The 14,968-nt window shown below is 41.5% G+C and overlaps 1 protein-coding gene across 12 annotated transcripts in view; it reads left to right on the plus strand.

The window, feature by feature from the left end:
• The first annotated feature begins 370 nt into the window (after positions 1–370).
• The window catches only part of PLEKHA1 (pleckstrin homology domain containing A1), a 54,627-nt gene continuing 40,029 nt past the window's right edge, over positions 371–14,968 (plus strand). For 4 of the 12 annotated variants that reach the window (XM_019952895.2, XM_070780990.1, XM_019952898.2 and 1 more), the window contains exon 1: positions 371–664. The gene's annotated coding sequence lies outside the window, so the exon portion shown is untranslated. Of the gene's footprint in view, positions 665–1,242; positions 1,382–14,968 lie in introns of those variants that run through there. The other 8 variants (XR_011564315.1, XR_011564313.1, XR_011564314.1 and 5 more) reach the window with 4 other exon arrangements.

Consider the following 14,968-nt stretch of genomic DNA (forward strand, 5'->3'; position numbering starts at 1 on the left):
ATAATTGGCATGAAGAGCTGGTAAAGCATTTTTTCCCTCAGGTCACCCAGCAGCCTTTGAATTTTACATTTCCCGGACTGATTTATGGGATTGCTTGCAAACAAATTGTCTGCCGCGAATGAAGCCTATTTTTAAAGATCCCTGTGCCTGGGAGTTCTCGGCGGTGACACAAGAGAACCCCGAGCTCCACTCGCGAGCCAAGCCCCGCGTTCCTCCAAAACTACGGATCCCAGGATGCAACGCAGCGCGAGGGCCCAGAGCTCCGCGCGCGGCCCTCCCCTTGGAACCCAGGAGACGCCCAGAGCCCGGCCCGCCACGCCTCCGGGGGTCCGCGCGGTGCCTGCTGGGACATGTAGTCCTCCCCCCGCCGGCTGGGAGTGCCCGCTCCGGAATCTCGGCCGCCGTCTGGGGGGCTGAGGCGGCGCGGGCACGCGTGCGCAGTGCGCGGGCGGGCCGTCGTGGGCGCCGCTCCCGGCAGCTGTGGGTGCGTGTGGGACACCCCGCCTCCCAGGACCGTGGCGGTGCGGGTGCTCCGGGGGCCGAGGGCCGCCCGTGAAGTTCGGCGTGAGGAGTGTGAGGAGCGGCGCCGGGGCAAGGGTGAGCGGGGCCGGGCTCCCGGAGCGCGGCGCCTACTGAAGCGAAAGCTGGGAGGCTTGAGGGGCCGGTGAGTGCGGGGCGGCGGCGGCGGGCGGCGGCGCGGGGTCCCCGGCCCCGCGAGGCGTCTCCTCAGGCGGGGTCGGTCGGCCGGCCAGCGCGGCTGCACCTGGGCGAGGCCGCGGGGGGCCCGGGCTCACCTGCGCGCGCGAGGTCAGGGGCGGCGGGGGTCTCTCTTCCCGCGCAGCTCCCGAGCCCTCATTGTTTTCCTGACCTCGGCCCTCGGCGGCGTCCGGCCGAGGAGGGTGTGGGGAGCGCCCCGGGCGGCCGTCGCCGAGGAGCTCTGTGGTGGCTCCGTTCAAAAGTACCGTCGCGCCCTCGCCTCCCGGTTGGCCCGGCCGGCCGGCCAGCTGTCGGGGGTGGTGGTGGGGATTCCCGGCGGGCGACGCCTGTCGAGCAGGGGTGACTTTCGGGGCTGTGCCTACCCCCACCCCCGGAGGGGGTGCTCAGCTGCTTTGGGCACGGTTTTCTATTCTTTTTCCTGCGCTTTCGCTTTAGGACTCGCCGAGTCAGAAGTCGACTCCGCCCAGTGTCCCCCCGCCGGCATCCTGCAGTATTCGTGCCTTTTTTACCCTCGCACCTTCGTGGTGCAATGACCATAGGGCGGTAAAAGTTGGCAGTGACTCGTCCAGGGTCACGCAGGTAGGACGGATGAGGCAAACTCAGGTCTTGAAAGCTTAAGAGGCCAGCAGCTGCCAGTCGCACCGCTTTGGGACCTGCTTGAATGGTTTGTGGTTTCTTTCGAATGCTTTCTATTGACCGCCCTGGACAGACCATCAGAGGGGAGAGTGTTGTCATAATGAAAGTGGTGTTTGGTAGAATTCTAGTTGTGTTGTGCCCCACGGCAGAGCATCTGACCCCGCTGGGCACCTCAGCAATGAAACTAGATCGCTCTTGTTTGGGGGCAGATCTAAGAGGAAGTTATAGAAGATATAGCCAGGCAATTTGTGCCATTTTTCCCCCTCCTATTTCACCGTCCAGTCTTCAACTGCTCGTTTTCTTACTTTACGGTTGATCGTTGTCAGTTTTGTTACGATTTTCTTTGCTTTAACGAAGCCATTGCCGTTTGTGAATTAGTTTTTCAGCTAGAAAAAATCTTATTTCCTGTGTGCTTAATGACTGGAACCAATAGCGCACTATGCGGTTTATACCTTTGTCTTTTGTCCTAGAACTACTCATCAGTCGGCTTTATTTCCCCCAGGCACTCGGCTTCCAAACTTTCTGGGTTAGTTTAATGCCGTTGAAATACTTCTGAGTAAAATTTGGGTACCCTTTATATGATTCAGACAAAAATTTGAAAAAGTAATTTTGTAAAACTGTTTTTCTTCGCAAAAGACTTTGAAGAATTGTTATTTAAAAAAATAGTAAGATTCTTTCTGAATAAAAAGCCTATTTTTTTCATACTCAAATTTTCATATTAACATGTTTGTGGCAAAAAATATTTCCCCAAAGAGTTTGTTTAAAATATTCCTTAATTTGGTCATATCTCCCCGGGGGAAATGACATGTTAGAATATTTGTAGATTTAAGCAAGAATAAGCTTAGCAGAATTTGAGTTAATAGTCAATTTTGTAGAGCTGTAAACCCTACAGTGTATCCACTGACAGGGTTCTCTTGAAGAGTATACCCATATCAAAGGATATGGCCATGACTTTGTGGTAAGCAGAGGATAACTTTAGTGACATTGAGAAGATGTGATTTGTATGAAACTGCTTTCTACCTCACTTTATCTTGTTAATTAGTATTTTTATTGTTGCTTTGGCTAAAGGCGGGAAGTAGCAGGTTTGTATCCCCCCTCTCCTAAGTTTTAGCAACATAGCAAAATAGGAAAGAACTGGTGTGTAAATTTGAGTTTGTCATAGATTAGGAGAGACAGTGAAACAGGATAAGTAAACAATTGTTAGGAAACTGCCATGAGTTCATAAGCCGGAAGGACCTTTTTAGAATTGTTTAAGGACATTAAGAATACCATTGAGTTATTTAAAAAGTCACTGTGGGCAGTACTCACAGGTTGGTTGTTAATATATAGGATGTGATATTGAAGACTCCTTCAAAAGTACTTGGGAAAGGTGGAAACATTTTATCTTTTTATAGGGCATTTTCTCAAAAAACATTTAATGCACCTTAAAAAAATAAGACTTTTATTTAAGCCTGAAAGTTTTTACAGCCCTACTGCCAAACCCACAGTGAGTTCTGCTGATGACAATTTGTAATCCAGAATAAAATCTGTCAAGTAATTTATTAGTGTAATTTAACTTGGGCTTTCACATTGATGCACTGCTTGATGTTAAATAATTCTTGTTTAAATAACTGTCATTTAAGAATGAGGGAGATAAATAGTTTTCTGAACAAAATGTAGTAATTAGTCAGATGTGACAGTAGTTACATTCTGCCTTTATTAGAAAATTCCAAGTTCTGTGGCAGTAACTGCCAAAGCTGTGAACTAAGGTAATATACAAATATTGCTTTTTTACATGCTTGAGCATTTTACTTTTGATAATATTAAAATTTGATTTTAAATTTCAAAATGATTTGCCTCACATTTAGATCTACAATAATACAATAAAATGGCTTTGGTAGGAGATAAATATTAAAATTTAGCTTTATTTCTTTTGAGCATTTGTAAGTCCATAGCATTTGGAAATTTTATTGACTGGTATCAGGAAAGACTTCTTAGAGTAGAAACTTTCTGTGGCCTTAGACACTTGTCTGTAATGCTTAATTATTTTTAGAAATATAAAAGTGTAGGATTTTTCAAATATAAAAATAAAAATTGTTGGTATTTGCTGTAGCCATAGGACTTTGTTGTGCTTAATGAGTGACATCAAACCATTTGAACTCTGAGTGATTTCTTTTCCTAGTAGCTGCTGTATGATAAAGAACATGTGAGTTTGTAATTCCTAGAAGATATTTAAGCAAACATGTGTTTGCTGTTTATTTTGGTAAGCCTTTGATTAGCTGAGTTGCTTTGATTCAGGAAGATGGTATTTTGAGGATTTTATATTGTAAACATTCTTTGAACTGGAATTTCTGTTGAATATAAAAGAAAATCAAAGTCATTTAGGATTTTTTTAACACTTAAATCTATTTAAGTCATGAGAGTTTTAAAAATATTGAAGTCAAATATTTTTTCCTTCATGAAACTCTTATCAGACTTATCAATCTGAGAGTTTTATTGTTCAAAAAGTTGCGGTTTTACTCTGTTGGACAACCTCGCCTTTAATAGTTTAACTATTGAAATCTGGATTCTGGATTCAAGAAGTTTAACCTCTTTTTGAAGAAAGGAGAGTCACAAACGCTTAGAATTGGAAGCACTCTCAGAGGACTTCTAATGTAGCGTCTTACCGGGTACAGTAAATCCCCCTTGGGAATTTCCACATCAGGTGTTGCTCTCATTAGTTGAGGGCAGTGATGCTGTTCCATGTGTCCTCAGGTCATTGAGCAGTCTGAGCTTGGTGAGAACCAGACTTAAGACGATTATATTTTTCAGCATCGACTGCTTTCAACCATGCTTTGTTGGATCTTCCCTCTTGCTACCTCATGACTCCATGGGCAAGTGGTAGTTTTTCTATCATTTACAGCTTTTAAAAGCTCCAGTCTAAACTATTTCAGTTTAGACCTTCAGTCTATGAAAGCCCCTCTTCTTTACCCCAGTATCTGGCCACATCATCCCCGAAGCACTTGCAGTGGGGAGGGGTTGTTACATGCTCCCTGGATACCTCTTTTCCCTCTTTGTCGGTCTATTTGGACAGGGACTAGTTAGAAGAAAAATGGGAAAAGGCAACTATTTCTCACCATCTTAATAAAGTTCTTTTTTGATTAACAATGGCAGGCTGTTAATGTTGACTGGTAGGCTTCCAAACTGGAAATTTTGGTGAGATCTTGCAGGGAAACTCCCCACTGCACAGTCCTTGGGTATGACATTTGCTGTGGGTAGACCTTTACTAACCTACACTCCGTCCTCCTTGTTCCTGTCCTCTCAGTCTGCCTGCTGACCATATGAGTGTTTGGGGATGAGGTGGGTTTCGCTCTGCCATCCAGATTTTTTGATAACAGAAAGACAGCTCAAGTCCAGCTACCTTCTGTAATTTTCACTTAACTCACTGGAAGCTTATTTCCTCTTGATGTCAGATGTCAGCATTCAGGCTGCTTAAGTCTGCTCCCTTTCTGTGCACTGCCTGCCATTTCTCAACAATTCTCCTTGTCCCCCTGCTCATGTAGGCCCCGGGACAGTCACTCAGTCTCCCTCATAAGCCGACATCTAACTGGAGAATGGGGTGACGCTCTCTTCTCCTCGTGGGCACTTCTGATCTTGGTGAATGATTCTCTTGGGGCCCCCTTCTGCAGTTTGTGGGTAGACAGCATCTTCAATTCCCTGTGTTCTTCCTGAACACTGAAATACTTTTCATTTTTTTCCCCTGTCTTCTGTCAAGTGATTGTATGGAGTGGAATGATGGTAAGGCATCAGTTAGGGTACCACAGCCCTGGGTTGTGTGTGTGGGGGGGGAGGGGGCGCGGGTGTTGGTGCCAGACTTCACGAATGTTTGATCCTTGATCTCTGTATATCTTTGGCTTTGTGTTTGTCAACAGTTTTGGGACAAGAGTACTTCCACTCAACTTCTAATCAGCAAATAGTACTGAAGTCCTGTGGGCCTCACGAAGTCTCACTATGCAGAATTTAATTTTTCTTTTCTTTCTTTCTTTCTAATTTTTGTTTTATTTTTATTTTTTACTCACTTCATGGTTCCTGACTGATGAAGTGTTTTTAACTGTGTGTGTCAATTTATGAGTGTTTGTATGCTCTAACTACTCCTAAGAGCACAAGTAAATCTGAAGGATAGACTTTGTTTTAATACAATTTTATCTGTTTCATCATCTAAGCAAATCAGTTAAATCTAAACAATTTCTTATCAGATGAGGAAAAAGGAGCTTTCTGTCTGGAAACTTAAATGTTAATATTTAATGCAATAATTATGGATTCCTTAATATTTCATTCAGCAAATTGTTACTTAGTCCCTTCCATATTCCAGCCACTGTTTTAAGCACTGGAGAAACAATAGTAAATAGGAAAAAAAAAATGTTGCTGTCATGAAGCCTACTTTCCAGTGTCGGGAAACAGACAAGAAATAGATAAATAAGTAAATGATATTGTTTGTTAGCATTAAATACTAAGAAGAGGAATGAAGCAGAGAAGGGAGATGGGAAGGGGCAGGACAATTTGGAGCATTTTCAGTTTTCAATAGGATGTCAAGAAGGCTTCACTAAGAGAGTGATATTTGAGTGAAAAGGCTTTGAGTGGGGAGCTTGTCTAGTGTAGCAGGCATCCAGTGGCCAGATGTGTAGCTAATCAAGGGCGTTTGGGACAGGTTGAGTGGGGTAGGTGAAGCCTGTGTATCTTTGTAAGAGCTATGGTTTTTACTTTGAATGTGATGGGATTGAGTTAAAACAATGATTCTTAACCCTGGCCGAACATGGGAATTATTGGGGAAGCTATAAAAATGTATCGATGCTTAGATCCCATCTCCAGAGTTTCTGATTTAGTTGGTCTGGATGCCCTAGTCTAGGCATCAGGTAATTCTAATAAGCAGCTGAAGTTGCAGAGTTTTTTTGAGCAGAGTGACATTATACAGTATTGAAGAGCATGGGCTTTAGAGCCAGATTCCCCTGGTTTGGATCCTGGCTCTGCTACTTCTTAATCATGTGACCTTGGACAAGTTATTTTTAAAACCTTCTGTGCTTTGAAAGAGATCTTAGAGAAAGGAATTCCCTGGAGGTCCAGTGGTTAGGACTCCACACTTCCACTGTAGGGGACCCGGGTTCAATGGAACTAAGAGACTCATGGAACTAAGAGACTCATGGAACTCTGCTCAGTGTTACTTAGCAATCTGTTTGAGTTTGGGGGAAAATGAATACATCTATATGCATGGCTGAGATCCTTTGCTGATCACCTGAAACTGTCATATTGTTAGTCAGCTATACCCCAATACAAAATAAAAAGTTAAACAAAAAATCTTCTATTCTTTGGTTTTCTCATCTGTAAAATTGTTGTTATAAGGATTAAATGAAATGAATGTTTAATTGCAGATATTGAATAAACACTTGACTATGTGTTTTAATGAGATCACTGACAGCTTTATGGAGAATGGAGTGAAGTGGGAGGGGAGCCCTTGGAGTAATCCAGCTGAGAGGTAATGATAGCTTGGGCCACAATGGCAGCAATGCATCTGGTGAGAAGTGGTGGGATTCTGGATGTATTTAGAAGATGGAGCAAATAGGATTTGCTTATGGATTGGACATGGAACGAGAGAGGTCTTGATCCAGTGTGACTCCAGATTTTGCCTGAACAGCTGGAAGAAGTGAATGACTGTTTACTGAGATGGGAAGGACAGAGGGGAACAGATTGCCAAGGGGGTATATCTGCACCCAGTTTGTTAAGTGTGAGATGTCTCCACTATCTCCCGAAGTTTGCTCAAATTCATGTCCATGGGGTCAGTAATGCTTTCCAACCATCTCATCCTCTGCCACCCCCTTCTCCTTTTGTCTTCAATCTTCCCCAGCATCGGCATCTTTTACACTGAGTCAGCTCTTTGCATCAGGTGGCCAAAGTATTGGAGCTTCAGGTTCAGCGTTAGTCCTTCTGGTGAATATTCAGAGTTGATTTCCTTTAGGATGGACTGGTTGGATCTCCTTGCAGTCCAAGGGACTCTCAAAAGTCTTCTCCAATACCACAGTTCAAAATCATCAATTCTTCAGTGGTCCGCTTTCTTTATGGTCCAACTCTCACGTCCATACATGACTACTGGGAAAACCATAGCTTTGACTATACAGACCTTTCTCAGCAAAGTGATGTTTCTGCTTTTTAATATGCTGTCTAGGTTTGTCATGCCAGTCCATTTTAGTTTGCTGATTCCTAAAATGTCAATGTTCACTCTTGGCGTCTCCTCTTTGACCACTTCCAATTTGCCTTGATCCATGAACCTAACATTCCAGGTTCCTACACAATATTGCTCTTTACAGCATCGGACTTTGCTTCTGTCACCAGTCACATCCATAACTGGGTGTTGTTTTTGCTTTGGCTCTGTCTCTTCATTCTTTCTGGGGTTATTTCTCCACTGATCTCCAGTAGCATAATGGGCACCTACCGACCTGGGGAGTTCATTTTTCAGTGTCCTATCTTTTTGCCTTTTCATGCTGTTCATGGGGTTCTCAAGGCAAGAATACTGAAGTGGTTTGCCATTCCCTTCTTCAGTGGATCACGTTTTATCAGAACTCTGCACCATGACCCGTCTGTCTTGGGTGGCCCTACACAGCATGGCTCATAGTTAATCACTGAGTTAGACAAGGCTGTGGTCCATATGATCAGATTGGTTAGTATTCTATGATTGTGGTTTTCAGTCTGTCTGCCCTCTGATGGAGAAGGATAAGAGGCTTATGGAAGCTTCCTGATGGGAGAGAATGACTGAGGGGGAAACTGGGTCTTGTTCTGATGGGCGGGAATCATTTTAGGAATCAGCAAACTAAAATGGACTAGAATGGGTGAATTTAACTCACGTGACCATTATATCTAATCTACTACTGTGGGCAAGAATCCCTTAGAAGAAATGGAGTAGCCATCATGGTCAACAAAAGAGTCCAAAATGTAGTATTTGGATGCAATGTCAAAAACGACAGAATGATCTCTGTTCATTTCCAAGGCAAACCGTTCAATATTACGGTAATCCAAGTCTATGCCCTGACCAGTAACGCTGAAGAAGCTGAAGTTGAACAGTTCTATGAAGACCTCCAAGACCTTCTAGAACTAACACCCCCCAAAAGGTGTCCTTTTCATTATAGGGGACCGAAATGCAAAAGTAGGAAGTCAAGATAACACATGGAGTAATAGGCAAATTTGGCCTTGAAATACAGAATGAAGCAGGACAAAGACTAATAGAGTTTTGCGAAGAGGATGCACTGGTCATAGCAACAACAGAGAAGACTTCCAACAACAGTCTTCCAACAACAGAGAAGACTCGACACATGGACATCACCAGGGGGTCAATACCAAAATCAGATTGATTATATTCTTTGCAGCCAAATATGGAGAAGCTATATATAGTCAGCAAAAACAAGCCCGGGAGCTGACTGTGGCTCAGATCATGAACTCCTTATGGGCAAATTCAGACTTAAATTGAAGAAAATAGGGAAAACCACTAGACCCTTCAGGTATGACCTAAATCAAATCCCTTACAATTATACAGTGGAAGTGACAAATAGATTCAAGGGTCTAGATCTGATAGAGTGCTGAAGAATGATGGATGGAGGTTCATGACACTGTACAGGAGACAGGTATCAAGACTGCCCCAAGAAAAAGAAATGCAAAAAGGCAAAATGGCTGTCTGAGGAGGCCTTACAAATAGCTGTGAAAAGAAGAGAAGCAAAAGCAAAGGAGAAAAGGAAAGATACACCCATTTGAATGCAGAGTTCCAAAGACTAGTGAGGAGAGATAAGAAAGCCTTCCTCAGTGATCAGTGCAAAGAAATAAAGGAAAACAATAGAATGGGAAAGAATAGAGATCTCTTCAAGAAAATTAGAGATACCAAGGGAACATTTCATGCAAAGATGGGCACAATAAAGGACAGAAATGGTATGGACCTAACAGAAGCAGAAGATACGAAGAAGAGGTGGCAAGACTACATAGAAGAGCTATACAAAAGAGATCTTCACAACCCAGATCATCACGATGGTGTGATCACTCACCTAGAGCCAGACATCCTGGAATGTGAAGTCAAGTGGGCCTTAGGAAGCGTCACTAAGAACAAAGCTAGTGGAGGTGATGGAATTCCAGTTGAGCTATTTCAAATCCTAAAAGATGATGCTGTGAAAGTGCTGCACCTAATATGCCAGCAAATTTGGAAAACTCAGCAGTGGCCACAGGACTGGAAAAGGTCAGTTTTCATTCCAATCCCAAAGAAAGGCAGTGCCAAAGAATGCTCAAACTACTGCACAATTGCACTCATCTCACACACTAGTAAGTTCAGTTCAGTTCAGTCGCTCAGTCATGTCTGACTCTTTGTGAACCCATGAATCACAGCATGCCAGGCCTCCCTGTCCATCACCAACTCCCAGAGTTTACTCAAACTCGTGTCCATCGAGTCAGTGATGCCATCCAGCCATCTCATCCTCTGTTGTCCCCTTCTCCTCCTGCCCCCAATCCCTCCCAGCATCAGAGTCTTTTCCAATGAGTCAACTCTTCGAATGAGGTGGCCAGAGTATTGGAGTTTCAGCTTTAGCATCATTCCTTCCAAAGAACACCCAGGACTGATCTCCTTTAGGATGAACTGGTTGGATCTCCTTACAGTCCAAGGGACTCTCAAGAGTCTTCTCCAACACCACAGTTCAAAAGCATCAATTCTTCGGTGCTCAGCTTTCTTCACAGTCCAACTCTCACATCCATACATGACCACTGGAAGAACCATAGCCTTGACTAGACGGACCTTTGTTGGCAAAGTAATGTCTCTGCTTTTGAATATGCTATCTAGGTTGGTCATAACTTTGCTTCCAGGGAGTAAGCGTCTTTTAATTTCATGGCTGCAGTCACCATCTGCAGCGATTTTGGAGCCCCCAAAAATAAAGTCTGACACTATTTCCACTGTTTCCCCATCTATTTCCCATGAAATGATGGAACCAGATGCCATGATCTTCGTTTTCTGAATGTTGAGTTTTAAGCCAACTTTTTTCACTGTCCTCTTTCACTTTCATCAAGAGGCTTTTTAGTTCCTCTTCACTTTCTGCCATAAGGGTGGTGTCATCTGCATATCTGAGGTTATTGATATTTCTCCCGGCAATCTTGATTCCAGCTTGTGCTTCTTCCAGTCCAGTGTTTCTCATGATGTACTCTGCATATAAGTTAAATAAGCAGGATGACAGTATACAGCCTTGACGTACTCCTTTCCCTATTAGAAAGCAGTCTGCTGTTCCATGTCCAGTTCTAACCGTTGCTTCCTGACCTGCATATAGGCTTCTCAAGAGTAAAGTAATGCTCAAAATTCTCCAAGCCAAGTTTCAATAGTACGTGAACTGTGAACTTCCAGATGTTCAAGCTGGATTTAGAAAAGGCAGAGGAACCAGAGATCAAATTACCAACATCTGCTGGATCATCAAAACAAGAAAGTTCCAGAAAAACATCTATTTCTGCTTTATTGACTATGCCAAAGCCTTTGACTGTGTGGATCACTAAAAACTGAAAAATTCTGAAAGAGATGGGAATACCAGACCACTTGACCTGCCTATTGAGAAACCTGTATACAGGTGAGGAAGCAACAGTTAGAACTGGACATGGAACAACAGACTAGTTCCAAATAGGTAAAGAGTACGTCAAGGCTGTATACTGTCACCCTGCTTATTTAACTTACATGCAGAGTACATCATGTGAAATGCCCGGCTGGATGAAGCACAAGCTGGAATCAAGATTGCTGGTAGAAATATCAATAACCTCAGATATGTAGATGACACCACCCTTATGGCAGAAAGTGAAGAAGAACTGAAGAGCCTCTTGATAAAAGTGAAAGAGGAGAGTGAAAAAGCTGGCTTAAAGCTCAACATTCAGAAAACGAAGATGATGGCATCTGGTCCCATCACTTCATGGCAAATAGATGGGGAAAGAGTAAAAACAGTGTCAGACTTTATTTTTTGGGGCTCCAAAATCACTGCAGATGGTGACTGCAGCCATGAAATTACAAGACACTTGCTCCTTGAAAGAAAATTTATGACCAACCTAGATAGCATATTCAAAAGCAGAGACATTACTTTGCCAACAGAGGTCTGTCTGGCCAAAGCTATGGTTTTTCCAGTAGTCATATATGGATGTGAGAGTTGGACCATAAAGAAAGCTGAAGCGCTGAAGAATTGATGATTTTGAACTGTGGTATTGGAGAAGACTCTTGAGGGTCCCTTGGACTGCAAGGAGATCCAACCAGTCCATCCTAAAGGAAATCAGTCCTGAATATTTGTTGGAAGGACTGATGCTGAAGCTGAAAGTCCAATACTTTGGCCACCTCATGTGAAGAACTGACTTACTTGAAAAGACCCTGATGCTGGGAAAGATTGAAGGCGGGAGGAGAAGGGGACGACAGAGGATGAGATGGTTGAATGGCATCACTGACTCAACGGACATGAGTTTGAGTAAACTCTGAGAGTTGGTGATGGACAGGGAGGCCTGACGTGCTGCAGTCCATGGGGTCGCAAAGAGTTGGACATGACTGAGGGACTGAACTGAACTGAACTGAGGTTTGTCATAGCTTTCCATCATACTAATTCAGATGCATTGTGTCGAATTTTTCCTTTTGTGTTGCATTTGTATATTTTTTCTTTTACTCCGAAAATCCAGATTCCTAATAACAAATAAAAATTGTTTTATTTTAAATATAATCATAGCATCAATATGTTTGCATTGTCCTATTGTTGAAGTACATGAAATACTATCATTCAAATAAAAGAGTTTGAGAATTACAATAGCAAGTAGGATTGTCAGTCATAGGAGAAATGCACATTTGATTTTGTTAAATGATGTCAAATTCACCTCGGCAGGGCTGTACCATTCTGCATTCCCACCAGCAATTTAAGAGAGTTCCTATTTTCTCACAGCCTTACTGTTATAGCATATTGTCAAACTTTTGAATTTTTGCCAGTCTCATAGATGAGAAATGGTATCTCTGTGCAGTATAGATTTTGGGGGGAACTTTTCTTTTTGTAATGAAGAGCTGTGATATCCACAGATATCACACTCAGATATAACACTTTGTGTAAATAAATATCTCTAGATTATAAGGATCCATTTTCTTAGTAATATAACCACAATGTCATTGCACTGGAAAAAAAAATTAGCTATTTCCTTAATATCTTGAGGCAGTATTCAAATATCCAGTTTCCTTAGATAAGCCAGTGTTGTTGTTATTAACAAGATTTAAATAAGGTCCACATGTTGTGATTACATCTTTTCAGGTCTTTTAATCTATAGGTTCTTCCTCCAGTTTCTTTGCCGCTGCTCCTTTCTAATTTATTTCTGAAGAAACCATGTTGTTTGTCCTGAGAAACTTCAAGAGTTTGAATTTTTTCTATTTGAATCTCTGATATAGTTGAACATGTTCTTTTCTCTGTCTTCTCTGTTTCCTATAAATTGGTAGTTAGATCTTGATTCGGGTATTTTTTACACTTTTTTTCCCCCATAAATGATAGATGGTATATAAATTCCACAAGGAGGCACATGAAGTCTGTTGCCTTTTTTTGTGATGTCAGTAGCAATGGCTATATCTCTGTATGTTATTTTGGGATTTTGTTATATGAGTGAAGTTGAGCATCTCTTCATATATTTAAGGGTCATTTTTATGTTTTTTCTTGTGGAATATGTGTTCATGTCTTAATTGATTTTTCTATTGAAGTTTTGATATATTTCCCTTGACATTTTTTGCAAGCTAAATTTTAGGGAGATTAGCCTTTTGTCATGTAAGGTGCAAGTATTTTTTACTGGTTTTGACTTACTATCAGGACTTGCCACACAAAATATTTTTTAAAAAATTATTTGTAGTCACATTTATCAGTGAATTTTTTGTTCTGGATTTAAAAAAATTTTTGGAGTTAAATCACATACACTAAACTTTTAAAGTTAACAATTGATGAGTTTTGACCATTTTGTTGCATGCATTACGAATTCCTTTATATTGTAGAGTGCTATTCCATACTATAAATATACTATATTTTCAAAATCTATTCACCTTTTGTGAATAGTGACATTTGTGTTGTTTCTGGTTTGGAGCTATTATCAATCAAGCGGCTATGAATATTTATGAATTACTCTTTGCATGAATATACTTTCATTTCTCTTGAGTAATACTTAGGAATAGAATGGCTGGGTTAGGTGTATGTTTGGTTTTATTGCCAGAACTTTTCCCACAGTGTTTGTACCATTTTACATTCTCATCAGCAGTACATAAATTCTGGATGCACCACACCTTTGACAATATTTGGTGGTGTCAGTCTGTTTTAATTTTAGCCATTCTGGGTGAGTGTGTATGTTTCAAAAACATATCACCATTATTGAGGTATAATTTTACATACAGTAAATTTTACTCCTTTTAGTGTACAGTTCTATAAGTTTTGATGGATGCATGTAATTGTTTAAGCTGTACCACAGTCTAGATATGCAACATCTGTGTTGCCAAAAAATTTTTTCTCTAGTGTTCTTTTGTAGTCAGGCCTATGACAAGCCCTAGCAACTGTTGTCTGCTTTATATCACTGTAGGTTTCTTTTTTTTTTTTTTTCCTTCATATGCAGTATAGCTCACTCTGTGTGGTATGTGAGCCTACTATTTTTGATAAATGTATGGTTGTGTATCTTATCACAATCATGATCAGAACAGTTTCGTCACTCCATAAATTACCCTTTGAAGTCAGCCACTCTCACTGATCTGTTCTCTATCCCTGTAGCCTTTTGGTCTGACTTCTCTCACTTAGCAAAATGCATCTGGCATTTACACACTTTGTATATATCTCTACTTTGTTCCTTTATTTTGCTAGGTAGTATTCCACTGTATTGGATGTAACACAGTTTCTTCATTTACCAGTTAAAGAACATTTGGATTGTTTCTGCTTTTTGCCAATTATGAATAATGTCGTTTTAAACATTTGCATATACATGGGCTTCCCTGTGGCTCAGCTGGTAAAGAATCTGCCTGAAATGCAGGAGATCTGGGTTCCATCCCTGGGTTGGGAAGATCCCCTGGAGAAGGAAAAGGCTACCCACTCCAGTATTCTGGCCTGGAGAATCCCATGAACTATATAGTCCTTGGGATCTCAAAGAGTTGGACATGACTGAGTGACTTTCACTTTCACTTCACTTTGTGTAAAGGTAAGATTGCAATTCACTTGGATTAATACCTAGGAGTGGGATTGCTGGGTTGTATTGTTAAGGGTAGTATAACTTTCTAAGAAACTGCCAAAGTGTCTTCCCAAGTTGCTTTGCCATTTTGCATTCCCTTCAGTAATATGAGAGAACGTGTTCATTTGCTTCATATTCTTGACAGCATTAGGTATTGCCAGGGTTTTCTTTGTTTTTGTTGTAGCCATTTTAGTAGGTGTGCAGTGGTATCTCACAGGTTTTATTTGTAGCATCTTCTTGACTAATGATGATGAGCATCTTTATATGCTTATTTATTATTTGTATGTCTTTTTTCTTTTTATTATTTTTAAAAAACCATTATATCTTCTTTGTTGACTTGTCTGTTCAGATTTTTTTTTGCCTATTTTCCAGTTTTTTTGTTTGTCTTATTGTAATAGTTCCT

The sequence above is a fragment of the Bos indicus genome, chromosome 26 (genome assembly GCF_029378745.1).
Source record: "Bos indicus isolate NIAB-ARS_2022 breed Sahiwal x Tharparkar chromosome 26, NIAB-ARS_B.indTharparkar_mat_pri_1.0, whole genome shotgun sequence".
Lineage (NCBI taxonomy): Eukaryota > Metazoa > Chordata > Mammalia > Artiodactyla > Bovidae > Bos > Bos indicus.